Source organism: Callospermophilus lateralis, chromosome X, assembly GCF_048772815.1.
Source record: "Callospermophilus lateralis isolate mCalLat2 chromosome X, mCalLat2.hap1, whole genome shotgun sequence".
NCBI lineage: Eukaryota > Metazoa > Chordata > Mammalia > Rodentia > Sciuridae > Callospermophilus > Callospermophilus lateralis.
Window position 1 is genome coordinate 30,436,566 of NC_135325.1, and position 11,310 is coordinate 30,447,875.

The 11,310-nt window shown below is 38.2% G+C and overlaps 1 non-coding gene across 1 annotated transcript; it reads left to right on the plus strand.

The window, feature by feature from the left end:
• The first annotated feature begins 364 nt into the window (after positions 1-364).
• On the plus strand, positions 365-437 carry Trnaa-ugc (transfer RNA alanine (anticodon UGC)). Its single transcript has one exon. It is a non-coding gene; the product is annotated as a tRNA-Ala (tRNA).
• The last annotated feature ends 10,873 nt before the right edge of the window (positions 438-11,310 follow it).

The window sequence follows — 11,310 nt, forward strand, 5'->3', positions numbered from 1 at the left end:
TTAACTTCCCAAACCACTGGGATTATAGGTGTGCACCACCATGCCCAGCTTCATCTAAGTAATTTAAGAAAATGTTAAATAACTGTAGAAGAGAAGAAATCCCTATGGAATGCAACTAATAAATCCACATTATTTTTCAGTAAGCATTGCTGGGAATGGCAGGGCTTTTGTCCCCCCAGATAAACTTTAGCTGCAGAAGGTGCCTTCTTCAGGAAGCCTAGCACCATGGCATAGGCCTATAATCCCAGCAATTTAGGAGGCAGAGGCAGGAGGATCACAAATTCAAGGTCAGCCTTGGCAACTTAGTGAGACAGACCCTCGTCAACTTGTGAGAACTCAAAATATAAACAGTATAAAAGGGGTTGGGGATATAGCTCAGTTGGTAGGGTGCTTGCCTTGCATGTACAAGGCCCTGGGTTCAATCCCCAGCACCCCCACTCACAAACAATATGAAAGGCTGGGGATGTAGTTCAGCCATAAAGCCCTTCTGGATTCAATCTTCAGAAAAACAAACAAACAAACAAAAACCTGTAAGGAGTGATAAAGGGCTTGCTTCACTGATACTTAGACATTTTTTTAAAAAAAGAAGATGGAGATCATTGTGTGTGTGTCTCTGTGTTCGTGGGGATTGAATCCTGGGGTGCTCTAATACAGAGCTACCTCCCCAGTTCCCCCTTTTTTTCTCTCTCTCTTTGAGACAGAGTCTCTCTACATTGCTCAGGCTAGCTCTGAACTTGTGATCCTCCTTCCTCAGCCTCCCAAGTGGCTGGGATTACAGGCGTGCATGCACCACCATGCCTGGCTGCAATCATTCTTGAAATAAACAGACTAGGGAACACGATTAAAACAAAAAACAACTTTTTTTTTTTAAGTACTGGGTATGAAACCCAGGGCCTCATGCATGCTAAGCACTCTATCACTCAACCACTCAAAATAGTTTTATGAGGTTTTTAGTAGATACCAAACAAGGGGAAAGTGAATTAAAAAAAAACTTAGAAAGGACTAACTACATTCTCCCATTCTGCCTCAGTTCCTTAATTCACCTATAAATGTGTCTTTAGGAGACAATGAACCCTAATTTTTCAGGAAATACAGGAATACTTCTTCTTGATTGATTAGTCCTGTTCCTCTTCAAAGAAGGGTAGTGTCAGAGTGGATACCATTTACCTTTACAATGCCTGGAGCTCACATTACCTTTGGGTTTGGTGATCAATTTCCTTCATTCTAAGTCAATTTGAGCCTTATTTCTGTTCGCTGGCTGGAAATAACCTGATACAGGTGTTCCCTACTTAATATAAATTGGTTTTTGTATCATCTTTTGCTCACATACGTACATAATTATTTATGTTGCATTCCTTGGCAACCAAGATTCTCAAAACATATCACACACAGTTAATCATGTTGATAATCTAATAATAAGACCCCAATAGGATTAACCTAAAGTTCTAAAATTCATAGGACTTGGTAAAATCTGCCAAAGAGGTCAGTCATTTATTTATTCATCCATCAAGCAGTTATTGACAACCTACTATGCATCAAGCATTAAATAACATGAAGTCTACTGCACCCTAATTCTGTCCCTTTAAATTATATTTGAGCACAAAGAAAATAGGGCAATCTGTGATTATGCATATATTCATTACAAACTACTGCACAAATATTTGGCTCATAACTATGAGTTAAATGGTATGACATTTCTATGAGAAAATTAATTACTTGAACATGTGTTGTATAAAATATGTCAAATCATTTATTTGGATGTTGTAGATTGCATATTAGTTTTTCACCAGAGGAAATACATGAGAAATAAACACGAAATGCATGCTCTATACATTGTAAATGTCATGTTATGCCCAAGGGCTTTTTGCAAGTGAACAATTTTTTTCCAGATGAGAAAAGTGGCATCTGAAAGATCACAAGATCATAGATCCAAAGAGGGAGTTATTTTGCAATGAGTTCTTCATGCATTTAGAGGTTGCACCTATTGATAACTTGTCTATTTAAAGATCATGCTTCTTACAAATAGCTATGTGTAAAGAAAGGGTAGATTAATCATTTCAGATACCAAACTGTCAACTAAAATAGTTTGGAATTCTAACTGCATAGGAATATAAAAATTAAGATTTATGGTGTGGTATGTGTACCTACGTTCTGATGCTTTTTATGGTTTCAACAATTTTGAAGCAGAAAGACCTATATAAAGATCTATAAGTTAGAGGTTGTAATAAATGCCACTTGAGATAAATGTATAATAGTACAATAAATGATGGTACAAGATACTACATTTTTAAAAAGATACAAGTAAAGTCAGATAGTGATACAAATAAAATGAAGCCTTTCTTTTTTATTGAGGGCCAAAAACCTGCTCATAAATAGAAGAAACTTCCCAGTGAAGCATATGGACTTTGCTCTGAATGCTCCAGAGGGAATATGCTTATTTAGTCAGGCAAAAAGCAGAATTTTCTCCATATTAATATAGGTACAGGATAAGAGTAACATCCATCACATAAATTAACCATGTTATAGAAGATTTTCTTTATATTCTCTTTATATTCTGCTATAACCATGTTGTAGCAGGTTTTCTTTATATTCTCTTTGGTCTTAGGCCCCCAAATTCATCCTATAAAATATCTAAGCTTGCTTAATTAGAACATCTAATGTTGAACTTTGCATTCACTAAGTGGTATTTGTCACAGAATTTGCAAATGGCTTACTTTATTTCTAATTTTCTTGGTTTTATTACAACCATTGTCTAGCCTGGAATTCTTTAAACACATTTGCATTGAGTTTGTACCTTTTCTCTTGAGCATTTAGGTGCATTCCTTTGCTCTGATTCAGTCTTTTCCATGGGTAAATACCACTGCTATAATTGCAGAGGACAAGATGAGTTCACCAAGAGTAATGTGTGCACAGCCTGTTGGTATTTTGCTTTAGGAGGCAATGACAAGAACTTTTCTATGCAGACTTGGACAGAGCCCATGATTTGAGCTACTTTAAGCAGTGAAGGTGGAAGTCAGAGTTATATATATATATATACACACATACATATACATATACACACACACATATTTATATTTATGCAGGTAGGTCGATATATATGTACATATGCACATTCATGTTTTGTGTGGTGCTAGGGATTGAACCCAGGGCTGTGTGCATACTAGAAATGTATGTAGCTAGAAATGTAGCTAGTCCAAATTGAAAGGGTTGCAAATAGAAAATACACATCATATTTCAAACACATGCATGAAGAACTTATATCAAAAATTATATCAGGGGCTTTTCCACTGAGCTGCACTCTCAACCCTATAATAATTTTTTTACAAGGATATGTATAGGGTAGAGAGGAGGAATATGTAAAGAAATGTTCTCTGGTAAAGTCAGTAACATATCTTCTAAATCTGGCATCCAGAGTGAATAATTTCCTGGTATATGGGTTTCTCTATGAGAAAAATATAAAAATTATTTTCCTAATTCTTTAGTTTTAAAATGAACAATAACAATTTCAAAGACTATATATTTCAGTTTTAATGATTGCACTGGTCTGAATGTTTGCATCCTCACAAAATTTTTGCTGAAATCCTAACACCCAAGATGATGCTGTTAGGAGGTAGGGTACTGGGGAGGTGATCAGGTCATAAGTGTGGAGTCCTCAACAATGGGATTAGTGCCCTTGTAAAAGAGGCATAGGCAGCTTATTTGCTCATGCTGTGTGTGAAGATACAACAAGAAGGTACAATCTATGATCAGGAAATGGGCCCTCATCAGATAGACTCTGCTGGCACCTTGAATTTTGGACTTCCAAGCTTCCAGAACTGTAAGAAATAAATTTCTGTTGTTTATAAACCACTCAGTCTATGGTATTTTGTTACAGCAGCCTACACAGACTAAACTAACAATATTGTTCAAATACACTAAAATATTTCATGAATGAATTAATATTTTCACTAACCAACAAAAACATTAAATATCAGAGTTCATACTTGATTGAGCGCTTTACATTTAAAAAATAAGTACAAACTCAAAGTTGCAACATAGAGAAAAAAGAAAGAATTGGTCTATCTCATGTTCTATTTCTTCCTGTTTATAATCATTGCTATATTATTGCTTATTTATAAGCTAATATTTAATGTTAGGAATGTGTAGTGCCACACTAATTACAGACTCAAACTGCACCTAAACTAGCTCTAATAATTTTGAACCATTACAAACAATCTGCAAATAAACTTGTATACCTGAATCCCCATATTTGGGGTGGGCGCAGCTGACAGCATGAGGAAGAATCCCCCAAACTGACTTTCATATAGACTACAATATCTATTAAAAGTTAAGTAATGCCGGGATTAGTGGGTTACAGGCACACACCTGTAACCCCAGCAGCTCAGGAGGCTGAGGCAGGAAGATCCTTCTCCTTCTTCCTCCCCAATTAGGGACTGAACCCAGAGTCTTGTGCATGATTGGCATGTGCTCTATAACAGACCCACATCCCTAACCCAACTTTCAGATCTCAATACTTTACTACAAGCTATAGTGGCTGAGACAGTGTAGCATAGCCAAAAGGATAGACATTTTCTGTTTGTGGTGCTGGGGATGGAACCCAGGGCCTTGTGCATGGCCAGGCAAGCACTTGACTACAGAGATTCACCACAAGTCCTTATAATCAACTCATTTTTTGGGGGGGAGGGGGGTATCAGGGATTGAACCCAGGGCCACTTAACTACTGAGCTACATCCTCAGCCCCTTCGAAAATTTTATTTAGAAATAGGGTCTCGCTGAGTTGTTTAGGGCCTTGTTAAGTTGCTGAGGCTGGCTTTGAACTTGCAATCCTTGTGCTTCAGCCTTCTGAATGACTGGGATCACAGGCATGCATCATTGTGTCTGGCTGCCAAATAATTTTTGACAAGGGTACCCAGACAATTCAATGGGAAAGCATAGGCTTTACAGCAAATGGTGTTCAAACAACTGGATATCCACATGTAAAAGTATTAAGTTGTACCCCTAAAGCTCACCACACAAAAAAAATAATTACAAATGGACCATAGACTTAAATGTAATAGCTCAAATTATAAAACTTTTTTTTTTGAATTGGTAAATATATGCTGGGGCTCTTACAGTCCTGGGATTGAACAATCATTGACCTAATTAACTCCATCTTGCTTGTTCTTTCTCTGACTTGTTCTTCTCTGTCAGCCTAAGGATCCTGAGAATAACCTGACCACCATAAAACATCTTGTGATCATCAGACTGATGTCATCCTCACATAACTTCCCATGTCCACCCCTCAACAAATTTCTATTAAAAGAAAAACCTGAGGGGCTGGGGATGTGGCTCAAGTGGTAGCACGGTCGCCTAGCATGTGTGAGGCACTGGGTTCAAATCTCAGCACCACATAAAAATAAATAAAGATATTGTGTCCACCTAAAACTAAAAAATAAATATTTAAAAATAAATAAATAAACAAAGGTATTGTGTCTAACTACAACTAAAACATATATATTAAAAAAATCTCCATGCTTTGGAATCATGAGGAAAAGAGATAAAGGATGTGGAAGTGAAAATGTATTTGAAGAAATAATGGCTGAAAAAAAACAAATGCTGAATGTTTTCTCTGATATAAGGAGGCTGACTCATAGTGGGGTAGGGAGAGGGAGCATGGGAGGATTAGATGAACTCTAGATAGGGCAGAGGGGAGGGAGGGAAAGGGAGGGGGCAGGGGATTAGCAAGGATGGTGGAATGTGATGGACATCATTATCCAAAGTACATGTATGAAGACACAACTTGGTGTCAACATACTTTATATACAGAGATGAAAAATGGTGGTATATATGTGTAATAAAAATTGTAATGCAAAAAAGTGCATGTATAAAAACATGAATTGGTGTGAACATTCTCTATATACAAAATTATGAAAAACTATATGTGTAATAAGAATTGTAATGCATTCTGCTGTTGTGTATTAAAAAAATAAAATCAATAAAACTAAAAAAAAAGAAATAATGGTTGAAAGTTTTCCAATTTTGGCAAAACACAAACCCACAGATTCAAGAAGCTGAGAGAACCTCAAACAAGATAAATTCAAAAATCCATGCCATGTCATATGATAAATTTTTTAAAAACAAAGTCTTTTCTGTACTGGGGATAGAACCCAGGCCCTCGCACCTGCTAGGAAGTGCTCTGCCACAGAGCTACATCCCATGCCCTTTTTATGACTTTATTTTGAGACAGGGTCTTGCTAAGTCACCCAGGCTGACCTCAGAATTCTGATCTGCCTGCCTCAGCCTCCTAAGCAACTGGAATTAAAGGTATGCTACCATGGCTGACTAAAGGAAAAGTCTTAAGTTAACAAAAGAGAAATGACACCTTACTAATAGGAAAAACAATTCAAATGGCCATGTGATTTCTCATTAGAAACCGTGTAGGCCATAAGAAAGTGACCAGATATTTTTCAAGTGCTAAAAAAAATGAATTACTAACTCAGAATTCTATATCCTGTGAAAATACTCTTTTGAAAGAAGGGGAATATCAAGACATTCTCAGATAAAGGAAATTTAACAGAATTTATCACCAGCAGAACTACCCTCAAGGAACACCTAAAAGAAATTCTTTAAAAATAACAGCAATGAGAAAAGAATGAATCTCAAAACATCAGTGAGGAATACAAAATAAGAGAGAGCGTAATAATGATATGAGTAAATATAATAGATGTTTTCTCATCTCTTGAGTTTGTTTTTGTTTTTGTGGTACTGGGGATGGAACCCAGGGCCTCATGCTTGCTAGACAAGTACTCTATGATGGAGCTACAATCTCAGCCATTTTTCAAATTTTTATTTTGAGACAAGATCTTGCTTATTAGCTCAGACTGGCCTTGAACTTGCAATCCTCCTGCCTCAACCTTCTGAGTATGTGAGATTACAGACATGTGCCAGTACACCTGGCTCTTCTTTGACTTTTTATTATTTTCATACTGGGGAATGAACTCAGAGATACTTTGCCACTGAGCTACATTTCAGCCTTTTTAATCTTTTTTCTTGAGGCAGGGTCTCACTAGTTGTTTAGGGTCTAGCTAAATTGTTGAGTCTGGCCTCAAACTTGTGATCCTCCTGCCTCAGCCTCTTGAAATGCTGAGATTACAGGTATGGGCCACCACTTCCAGCTCTTCTTTGATTTTTGAAGCAAAAAAGATACCATTATATAATGTGCGCCTAAGGGTATAGAAAGGAAATATATAAGACAATTATAATTAGGGGAGGGGGAAAGATTTACGGAGAAGTAAGATTGCTATACTTCACTTAAACTGGTAAAATGTGGACACTAATAGGCTGTGATAACTCACTGATGTGCAATGTAATACCTAGGATGATCACACACATACACACACAAAAAAAAAGCTATACACTTACAACACTATAGAACCTGGGGGCAGGGGTTAGAGATACTATTGTTGTCTGCTGGGTAGAGGCCAAGGATGCTGCTGAACATTCCAACATATGTGGGACAGTGCCCTACAACAAAGACTTGTGTCAATAGTACTGAGGTTGAGAAACTCTGGCCTATAGCCTTACCAATGCTGGATATTGTTTTTTTGTGGGGGGGCAGTGCAGGGGGAACTAAGGATTGAATCCATGGGCACTCAACCACTGAGCCACATTATTATTTTTTAATTTTGAGACAGGGTCTCATTAAGTCGCTCAGGGCCTTGATATGCTGCTGAGACTGGCCTCAAACTTACAATCCTCCTGCCTCAGCCTCTCAAGTTCCTGGGATTACAGGCTTGTGCCATCACACCAGGCTTGCTCTGACATTTTAAAGAGACAGTTCTTCCAGGCTGGGGGAGCTGATTTTGGGTATAGGAGCTGGCTGAGAAGGTGGAACAGCATGCTTTATGCTTGTCCTGGGTGGCTTTGGCCTTGGATCCACATAAGGAAGCCTTAACATTGGCAAGTGCTCCCAACCCAGCATTCCCAAAGGCCCCCAGCTGTGCCCTACTCCGTGTCAGATAATGCCTGCTGTTATTGCCTCATGATAGTAGCCTCTAACTTGTGATCCTCCTGCCCCAGCCTCCTGAGTCCATGGGATTATAGATCTGTTCCATGGTGCCCACTGCCATTCTTTTTGATAATATTATTTTCTTTTGTTTTCCATTTATATTTTTCACTTACACCCTATCTATATAGCTAGTGTAGGATTGGAAGGAAAGGCTTCCCTTCACTCTCAGAAGTTTCCCTGAAATGAACTCATTACTGTGCAAAAGACAGGACTGCTTGCTGCACAAATGAAAACCAATTAGAAAGGCTAGGCAGTGATGGAGAAAGAACTTATTATGATAATGAGCTAGCCAACTGGAAGATGGGGGTTGTTATGGTTTGAATGTCGATTGTTCCCCCAAAGTCTCATCCATTAAAGACCTGGTCCCCATTGAAGCAATATCCAGAGGTGAGGCTTTTAGGAAATTATTGAATCATGAGAAATCTAACCTCATCAGTGGATTAATCCACTTGATGGATTAATAATTCAAATATATTATTGGGAAGTATGATCTAGTTGGAGGAAATGGGTCACTGGAGGCACTCCCTGGAAGGAGTTTTCTTATCCCTGGCCCCTTCCTCTGTCTCTCTTTCTGTGCTTGGGTGGCTGTCAACTGCCATGAGCTGAGCAGCTTTCCTCCTCCATACCCTTCTGCCATGATGTTCTGCCTCGCCTGAGGCCCAGAGCAAAGGAGTCGGCCCACCATGGACTGAAAGCTCTGAAACCATGAGCCAAAACAAACTTTTTCTTCTTTAAGTTGTTTATGTCAGGTATTTTGGTCACAGCAATGAAAAGTTGGCTAACACAGGGGCTATCATCTTAAGAATTAATGTACTTAACAACCACAACTAAGTGCTAATATGGGACATTTAAGGAAGTGTGCTTTTAGCCACAGAGAGGTGGGCACCGGTCCTGCAGTGCTCCATTTCTTTGACACATATTCTGATGTTATCTGAATGTCAACAGATGTTCTAGGTTCTGTAAATCTAATCCAAAGATTACTGATTAGGAAGTCTTAGATGGATATTTCTCCCATTCTTTTTTTTTCTTGCAATATGGACCCTATCAGTTAATATTTTTGATATTTAGGTATAGCTCCTCTTTAGAACTTAGAATGCAGAGCTAAAGCAAACAAAGCCAGTTTGCAAAGGACAACTTGCAAAGGACAAGTTAACCCATCAGGTGGCTTCAATTTGGCAAGAAACACATTAAACAGGAAGAAAGACTCACAATGTATTACATGCACAGAGGCAATCACAGAGTATAATTACCTACTAGTCCAACATGATTCAGAAGCTTATATACCTCTTTTCTATAGGGAGGGTGAGAATGAAGAATGTAGACAATTTTGAGGAGTTATGAATGATTACTGAAGCAAAGAAGGTCCTGGGGACAGAAATTTGCTTGTGGGAAGATTCTCTGGAGTGGATGCCTGCAATCTCAGTGACTTGGGAGGCTGAAGTTAGAGAATCATAAGTTCAAGGCCAGCCTAGGCAACTTAGTGAGACCCTGTCTCAAAATAAGAAATAAAAAGAACTGGGGACCTTTTAATAAATAATTTTTTATAAATAAAAAATTTAAAAGGGCAGCTCAGTGGTAAAGAACCCTCCAGGTTCAATCCCCAAAGGGACAGACATTATTTCATAATAAAGTCCATTCAGGTGTGGTTACATTTTTCAGCCTTCTTTTCTACTATAAATAATGAGCTTTGGGGATGGAAATAGAAGGCAATCGTGGTCCCTTTTGGGGGTTATCTTAAGGAAGATAAGAAAATTCCAGAGACAGCCCCTCCCTGTACTTGGGAAAGAGAAAGAAAATAAGGTTGGGCCTTTGATCTGAGGCAACTTCTAAGGTCTCTTTGGCATATCACATCTCCAGTCTTTGGGGTACTGTTTTCTGATGTTCTACAACCACCACCACCTTGTCATTCTTGTTAATTTTACTGATCTAGTGGTTTGAACACTAGTTTATTTTATACCTCTTCAGGAGAACAGGGTTATTTTTCCTCCTTCTCCTCCTCCTCCTCCTCCTTCTTCTTCTTTTGGTACCGGGGATTGAACTCAGGGGCACTTGACCACTGAGCCACATCCCATCCCTATTTTGTATTCTATTTAGAGACAGGGTCTCATTGAGTTGCTTAGCACCTCGCCATTACTGACGCTGGCTTTGAACTCTCGAGCCTCCTGCCTCAGCCTCCCTAGCTGCTGGGATTACAGGTGTGTACCACCTGTGTCTGGCTGTTTTTCCTTCTTACTTTAGGTATTACTTAAACTTGTTTTAATGAATATGTATTATTGCTGTAATTTATGTTAATAATTACAGATTTTTTTAAATACCATAGATAAATAAAAAAAGATTTCTAATATATGTTCAAGTAACCCACAAAAATAACGAACCAGCAAGCAGCTTGGGAGGCTGAGGCAGGAGGATCACAAGTTCAGAGCAACTCAGCAAGACCCTGTGTCTAAATAAAATCCATAAAAGGGTGTGGAGGGGAGGTGGGGATGTGGCTCAGTGGTAGAGCACTTGCCTGGCATGTATGAAGCACTGGATTCGATCCTCAGCACCACATAAACAAAATAAAGGTATTTTGTCCATCTACAACTAGAAATGTTTTTTTAAAAAGGGCAGAGGATGTGGCTCAGTGGTTAAGTGCCCCTGGGTTCAATCCCCAGTACAAAAAGAAAAGAAATAGAGGTAGAAAAAGCAGAAACAGAAACAGACAACAAGCAAATAAAAACCCCATAGGAAACAAATAAGAAGAATAAAGAAAACAAAACTAAAAAACTCAAGTCTTCATATCATTTCTTATATTAAATGCAAACAGTGTGATTATATACATTGGAGGACAGAGATGGACAGAGTAGATTAAAGCATGTGACCCAACTATGAACCCAAATGCAACATCGGTAGGTTGAAAGTTAAAAGAATGAAAAATATATGCCATGCAACCATTAATCACAAGAGAGCAGGATTTGCTATATTCATATTAGATAAAGCCATCTTCAGAGCAAGGAAAATTACTGTGGGCAGAGAGAAATTTTACACAATTATAAAAAGAACAATCTGCTAGAAAGACATAGCAATCCTAAATATGTATGTACAAACCAGCATAGCTACAAAACACACGAAACAAAAGCTAATACATCTGGAAAAAGAAATCGAAAAATCTACAATTACAGTTGGAGACTTCAATACTCCTTTATAAACAACTGATAAAACTTCTAGGCAGATAATCACCAAGGATATACACACCATCAACCACCAGGATCTAATCAACATTT